The 7,532-nt window shown below is 30.8% G+C and overlaps 1 pseudogene; it reads right to left on the reverse strand.

Moving 5' to 3' along the window:
* Positions 1–6,791: 6,791 nt before the first annotated feature.
* Positions 6,792–7,320, reverse strand: LOC149143513 (formate dehydrogenase, chloroplastic/mitochondrial pseudogene; annotated as a pseudogene).
* Between the last annotated feature and the right edge of the window lie 212 nt (positions 7,321–7,532).

Below are 7,532 nucleotides of genomic sequence, written 5' to 3' on the forward strand. Positions count from 1 at the left end.
TTGTTTACTCTTATGTTTTAGGGGAGAATTAGAAATTGGTTTTAAGTATTTTCACCTAAGTCTATCCATTCATGGAACCAATTCATTGAAATATTTTTTAATGCTCATCAAGTTTATGATTATGATTCATTATGTTCATAAATTAATAGTTTATCTATGTATGAAAGTGAATCATTACAAGATTTTTCTTCTAGATTTCTTGTACTTTGCTAGAGGTTTCATTTAGAAGATCTACCCCCTAGGCACAAACTAACCTTGTGGTTTCTTAATTTTGGTCTTTCTAGTAAGAAACAAAATAATGAAAATAACATATATGATGTGCCAATGGTTAATGCTAGTATTGGTATGGAATATTTAGTGTCAACTAGTGAATCCCAAATCCCTTCACAATCTCCTATAACAAGAATTGATTTTCAACATCCTAAACAATCTAAAATTAATTTAGATTGTGAATCTCAATTGTAAACTATTTCTCAATCTCTTTGGAGGTAGATTGTAAAGAGAAAAACTAAACAAAGTTTAATCTTGTAGAAAATCTGGATTCAACCACTGATCATGTTTATGATGCTTCTTCCTTAGATGATAATATAGAACTAGTCCCTACTATTGTAGTTGAAGATTTATCTATTATATAGAGTCTAATTGATAATATTATTGAAGATATTTCACTTTATGAAAATAACATGTACTCTAGTAGTCATTATTTCATGTATTCTAATATGTTTTCTAATCTTGATATGTGCAATAATGATTCGTCTGATCTTCTTGCACAAACTTTTATTTTAACTAGTTCAGATTTAATTGAAGAGGAAAATTATGCAAATCAACACAATGATCTTGATGAGGTTTCACTAGACCATGTTCATGAAATTGATATAGAAACAATCAACATAGTAATGAATATCTTGCATATCCATTTGTCCATAATGATGAATCTGATATTTTTCATGATTTGCAGGAGAGGGAAGTTCATTATGATGATTATGATGATAATTTGTTAGATGATGACACATAAATTCTTAAACATAAGTTTGAAATCTCGATTTTATGTTCCTTTAGTGATGATATTTCATCTCCTGGACTTATTTATTTTTTGTCAATAGGGAGATTAACTAATGATTCAAATTTGTCACAAAGTGTCTCTTCTATTGATTAAGTTGTGCTTAACCAATAATCTGATTTTTATTGTAATCAATTACCTAATATTGAAAATCATAATCAATTGATTATTAGTTCTCATCGTGATATTAATCACAAGATTTTGTATCAAGTAATAATGTCACTTCATCTCCAGTTGTTTATTTCAAAAGATATGTGTTCAATGAACAAAGTCAAGAAAATGGAATACTTTTTCAACCTAGAATTATTACATTTTCTCATTCTCTTGATGTAATCTATAAAATGGATCCTAATTATAATAATAAGCTTATTTTACAAGATTTTATTCATCATGATTAAGGACCTATTGCATCTCTAAATTTTTCAGACAATTTTATGTTTGTGCTTATCATGATATGGTTGGAAATTGGCTTGAGCAGTCTTATCGAGCAAAGTTCCCATAGAATAGTAAGATTACACTTGCCTTGTTTCTCAATGAAGAGTTTCCAAGTAAGAATGATTTATTTACTTCTATTTTCATTATATTCCAATTCCTTTTACTAATTGGAGATCTCTTTATCATTACAGGATTGGAGTTTCCTGAATGGCTACACTAGAAATATCATTTCACTTAGTTTTCTAATTTTCGGAGCAGCATAGGGTAGATGAGTAGTTTTTGTTTGGTTTTTATTTTTCCTAGTTGAATAATTACAGGTATGAATGACATAAGCTGGAGATGAGTCATCATCACGACATTATTAGGGGAGTTTTCTTAACCTTGATTCTTTCACTTTTTGTATTCTTGTTCACTATGTATAATTAGATTTTTATCCTAAGGTTAACAAATTAGAATACATCTAGTGAAATCATAATTCAAAAGCTTCTCTTTAGTTTTAATGGATCTCTTTAGTTTTGAGATTAACATCATACTTGCACATTTGCATTTACTGTTTCTTTTTATGATTTCTTTAATAAAAGGTCAAATCATAAAAACATATAGCACAATGTCTATTTTATTAAATCCAAATGAATATTTATGAAAATGATAAAATATTAGAGGAATGAAAACATATGAGCTTGAAAATTTCATATTATCCCTATGCTATCATCATTTTTACTCATTTTTGGCTTGCAATTTGACTAATACATTATTGAATGTTCACTTTTTTTGAGCCTATTTTCATGTTTTTGTTTTCTTTGCTTTGATTTCACATTTGTAGGTTTTTGTGGTCCTTATTTCCTTGGTTTAAACGAGGGTTTCCATTGGCATGATTATTGGGAAGTCGGTTCATCCTCTGATATATACATAAATGAAACCTTATCTTTAAGGAAATATTTATTTTGAAGATGTGTTTCTTATGTTGTCACTCAATATTTCCTAAGAAGCAATTTTTTTGGTTTTTTAAGCTTATCATTGGACCATACTTAATGTTTGTCTTAATATTTCCACCATTGTTTAAAATATGAGATGTGATGGTTTTCTTAAAAAATGGGTTTTTAAAGTTAGCAAGACATACCAGTAAAGATTAGTCATTTAAAACTTTTCACGCCATCCCTTCCTCTTAAGGACTAACTTTTCCTCCCTGTCTATTAAGTAATCCATTAAGGGTTAGTATTAATCAAAGTTTATTTAAAATAAAATAAAATTGAGGGATAGGAGGTCTCAGTACGAGTCGATCTACCATGATTATGGGTCCTAACAAGAGTGGCATTACTACTACTAGTCACCAAGCCAGTGGTTAGGATATTCTGACACATAGGAAATAGTTAAGTATAACTTGGTTTAGTGTAGAGTTAGGTAAAGTGTGTTTCTTTACTATGTACTTTTGTAGCTTACAATCCAACGATCACGATATGTTCTAGATATGAAGTGATCCGACGGTTCATTCTCTCCTCGGTATTACCGACACTTGATCCGTGACTTAACATCCGATTGGTCCATGATCTCTATTTAAAGAGCATGGAGGGTCATTTGTAGGGTACTCGTTCATGAGAGAAGCTTATGTAAATTTTCATTATTTTATTAATAAATTTCATGAAGTGGTCGCGTTGGCTCAGGCCATGGATTGTTTCCCTCTTTGAGGGTTTTAACCACGTCAAGCATACTGGTGTATTGATCTGTGATCTGTTTGTGAATGGTGTCCTTTGGTGTTCTGTCTGAGAAACTTACCCTGTAAATTCCTACATGGTATCAGAGCTATTTGAGGGTTGCATCCGTTGGTGATCCAAATCTGAAGCCGGTACAACCACTACAACAAAACCAGCGATTTGCGCCAGATTTAGCGCCAGATTTTAGTGCATTTTTTTTGTAATTGTGATGAGCAACCTGGCGCTAAATCTGGCTCTATTGTACAATTTTTAAAGCGTCCTTTTTTGCACCTGATTTTGCATCCTTTTTCACGCTAGATTTTGCATCATTTTTTACACCAAACTATGCATCATTTTTTGCGTCAAATTTTGAACCAAGATTTGCATCTTATTTTATGACAGGTTTTGCTTCTAGTTTTGTGTCATTTTTTGCATCTATTTTTCATTCTCTTTTGCTTCCTATTTTGTGTCATACTTTGCTTCCATTTTTGCACCATCATTTGCATCAAGTTTACACTGTATTTTGAATCCAATTTAACGTCTTTTTATGCATCCATTTTGTGTCAGTTTTTGCATCTAGTCTTACGCCAGGTTTTGTATCTAGTCTTACACTAGTTTTTGCTTCTATTTTTGCACCAACTTTGGTGCCTATCTTTGCACCATGTGTTGAATTTGATTTAGCACCAAATTTTGCATCCATTTTTGTGCTCATTTTTGCATCTTTTTTTGGACCATTTTTTACATCCACATTTACGTTTGATTTGTCTCCATTTTTCCCATCTCATTTTGCACCATATTTTGCGTCATTTGTTTCATCCAATTTTGCATCATTTTTAACACCATCTCTTGCATCTAATGTTACATCATTTTGAGCATCCAAATTTGCATTTATATTTGCATCTTATGTTGAGTCATGTGTTGTGTCCACCTTTGCATCTTATTTTGTGTCTAATGGTACATTCAATTTAGAGCCATTTTTTACGTCTACTTTTGTATTTGTTTTTGCACCAAGTTTTGCATCGAATTTTAAGATATTTTATGCCCCTTTTTGCACCATTTTTTTGTGTCTACTTGTGTCCAATGTTGCACCATTATTTACACCGACTTTTTCATCCAATTTTGCATTTTTTTGGTGTCTAGTTTTACATCGTTTTCACCATCCAAATTTGCATCTTTTTTTGCCTCATTTTGTGTCCACATTTGCATATAATTTTGTGTCTGAGTTCGAGCCTAAATTTGCATGTGATTAGGAATCATTTTTTACATCCAATATGGCATCCTTGGTTTCACCTTTTTTCAGCCCCATTTTGCATCTTGTTTTATGTCTTTTCTTACATCTTTTTTTTTTCCCTTTTTTGCACCCAAGTTTGCATCCCAAATTTACACCATTATTTGCATCATCATTTGGCATATTAATTTGTAACGTTTTTTGCTTCTTTTTAACGCTCAACTTTGCATCTTATTTTACATCTAGTTGTTGTCTTTTTTTGCATCTAATTTGGTGCCCATTTATGTGTCCTTGTTTTTGCCCAATTTGATATCCTTTTGTATGCCATGCTTTGTTCCCTTCTTTGTGTCAACTATTGCACAATTTTTCACTTCTAATTTAAAACACTTTGTATGTCAATTGTTTGCATTTTGTATTAATTCCTAGTTTAACATCCAATTTTACTTTCAATTTTGCATCCATGGTTACATCCGCATTTGACTTCTTATATAGAGTATATTTTTCTTTACATATATGACCCCCTTTATAGATTCATAGTGAAATATATGATAGTTTCTAAATATCATTAAAGCAGATATCACAATTCAAAATCATTTGTAAAGAAATTTAAGAAAAATCGACAACATCCATCCAAAAAATAACAATGTGTCATTAACAATTTTCAAAACATGTATAAAATAGCAACATAATACTAATAAAATCAGTATTATTTTTAATCAAAACAAGTAAAATTCAAATATGATTAACAAATCAAAATATTTCATGAATATCGTTATTCTACGATAAATTAACAACATACATAAATCAAACTCATCGTATGATTACAAAATCAAAATGTCTCATTGATATAGGGTAAATTCACAACACCCATCTAAACATAACAATGTCATTCTACACAATAATTTCTTCATAAAAAACAATGCATGTGCATGCCTAGCTACCACCACCAAGATCATCCTCATGATCATCTTGACCATCCTCATTACTCTGATCCACATCATCACCAACACCGCAACTATCATCATCATCTCCTCCTTCACCACCATCATCCTCATCCTCATCCTCATCATCTCCTGATATATATTGAACATAATTTGGATCATCGTCTTGGCAATCATTACCTATAGCATTCTGACAAAAAAAATCAATATTACACGTTAGTATTAATTACATAACACAACGCATGTTTTTGTTATACAATGTTAACCATAAAATGAGGTAAGATATACTAGCATTTGCACCAGATGTTGCAAAGGAAATGCCGTAAGGCATAAATTGAAAAATACAAATACAACAAAAGAATACTTTGATAAAGAATAAAAATATATTGAATGCTCAAATCAATGCCCCATTAACTGGAAGCATTTAGTAGACATATCTATCAACATTAGGATTATACACAATGATCAAGAAATTTTCCATATACAAACAACAACTTCCACAACAACCTTTTGTCACATCCACATTTTAAGAAATGCCTTGGAACGTGATCGGAATCTTCCATATTGCCTTTTTCATTATGCAGATAAATCTTCCATATTGCTATTTTCATCATGAATATTGTTAGTTCATTGTTGTAAAGTGTTAGTGTTAAATTCAATACTATAAGTTCGACAAGTGAAAAACATTCCTCAATTAGCATAATATACATTTTTCTCTCACCGTGTATTTTTCAGTAAAAGAGCACAAATAACATATTAACATGTATTTTCCCTTCATTATTTTCATCATAGAGCCAAGAAATCTACGCCTTATCTATAAAGTAACAAAAACATTTTGAAATAAGTTTAATATTTCAAGCCAGTGTCTAACCTATAAAGTAACAAAAACTTTTTGAAATAAATTTAATATTTTAAGCAATTGACTAACCTACTTTAATAATTGAAAAATTCTCAAAGATGAATTATACTCCATAATAAGAGAGCCAACATTGGAGCCCATACTTTCACTAAAACCAAAAGAAACACAACCACTTGTTAAGAAAAAATTCAAGTAATAATAATAAAACAAAAATAATAAACATTAAAGTATAAAATGGTATTTCCAACACACAAGTATAAATATACATGATCTATGTCCATTGTTAGATTAAATGGGTTTGGAGAAAATTAGTAGAGAACCCAAAATTGTATTTCTAATTAGGATGGGTGGAGAAATGCTTTAAATGCGGGTTGTTGTCATTCTAATGAAACCCTTTGCAAAGGGGATGTTAAGATTCTGAGAGAAAAGCTAGGCTTGGTAGAGAATACCTTCCTTGTTTAACATTCCCCTACTGTAACCAAAAGGAAAGGGCAAGAGAAACAATAATTAGGTTTTTGTTCACAAGTTGTACAAAATATATAGGTGCTATTGATGTTTGAGTGAATAATGGGAGAGATTATTTATGAAATTGTGATAAGGCGCACCTAGTTTTATCAGAAAGATGCATATTAATGACAAGTACATCACATTTAGGTAGCATTTCATCAAGATTTGTCTCCAATGTTGCTCTAGTTTCCTTTTTCAATTCGGGTCCAATAGAAAGACGGTCGTGGTAAAGAAGCTTACAATTGAAGGGCTGTACAAAGGAACGCAATTCAATTCAACATCATGTAATGTTTATTATTATTAGATTGAAATTTTGAAACAAACAACATGCATGCGTAAGAATTATGGAGCACTGATTTTTGAAAAGAAGTTTGCAACATCATGAAGTAGTACTAGATCCTAAGAATGAATACCTTCAAACGGTTAAGTAGTTCTTTGCCAATACGCCCTGCACCAATAGAACCAATAGTTTTCCCTTCTAGATCATATGACCTGTAAGAAATTGCTGCCACTTTCCAATCACCCTCAACAATTTGCTTATATCCAGGCACAAAGTTTCGCATCAATATGAGAATGCGCATTAGTTCATCTTCTGCCATGGACACCACATTACTTTCGCTGATCTTCAACCAATGATGATACAAACAAATCAATGGAATTAAAAAATATATCCAATATAAATAAAATGCGTTTTTTTAAAAGTAACTCCTAAAGTGAGAAAAATAAAGTTTAAAAATATAACAATGACAATTGTGTAGTTAAAGTGTAACCAAAACAAAAATATATATACAACAATAGAATAAATAAAATG

The sequence above is a fragment of the Pinus tabuliformis genome, chromosome X (genome assembly GCF_031772625.1).
Source record: "Pinus tabuliformis cultivar Carrire ecotype Pingquan chromosome X, CPIR1, whole genome shotgun sequence".
In the NCBI taxonomy this organism is placed as follows: domain Eukaryota; kingdom Viridiplantae; phylum Streptophyta; class Pinopsida; order Pinales; family Pinaceae; genus Pinus; species Pinus tabuliformis.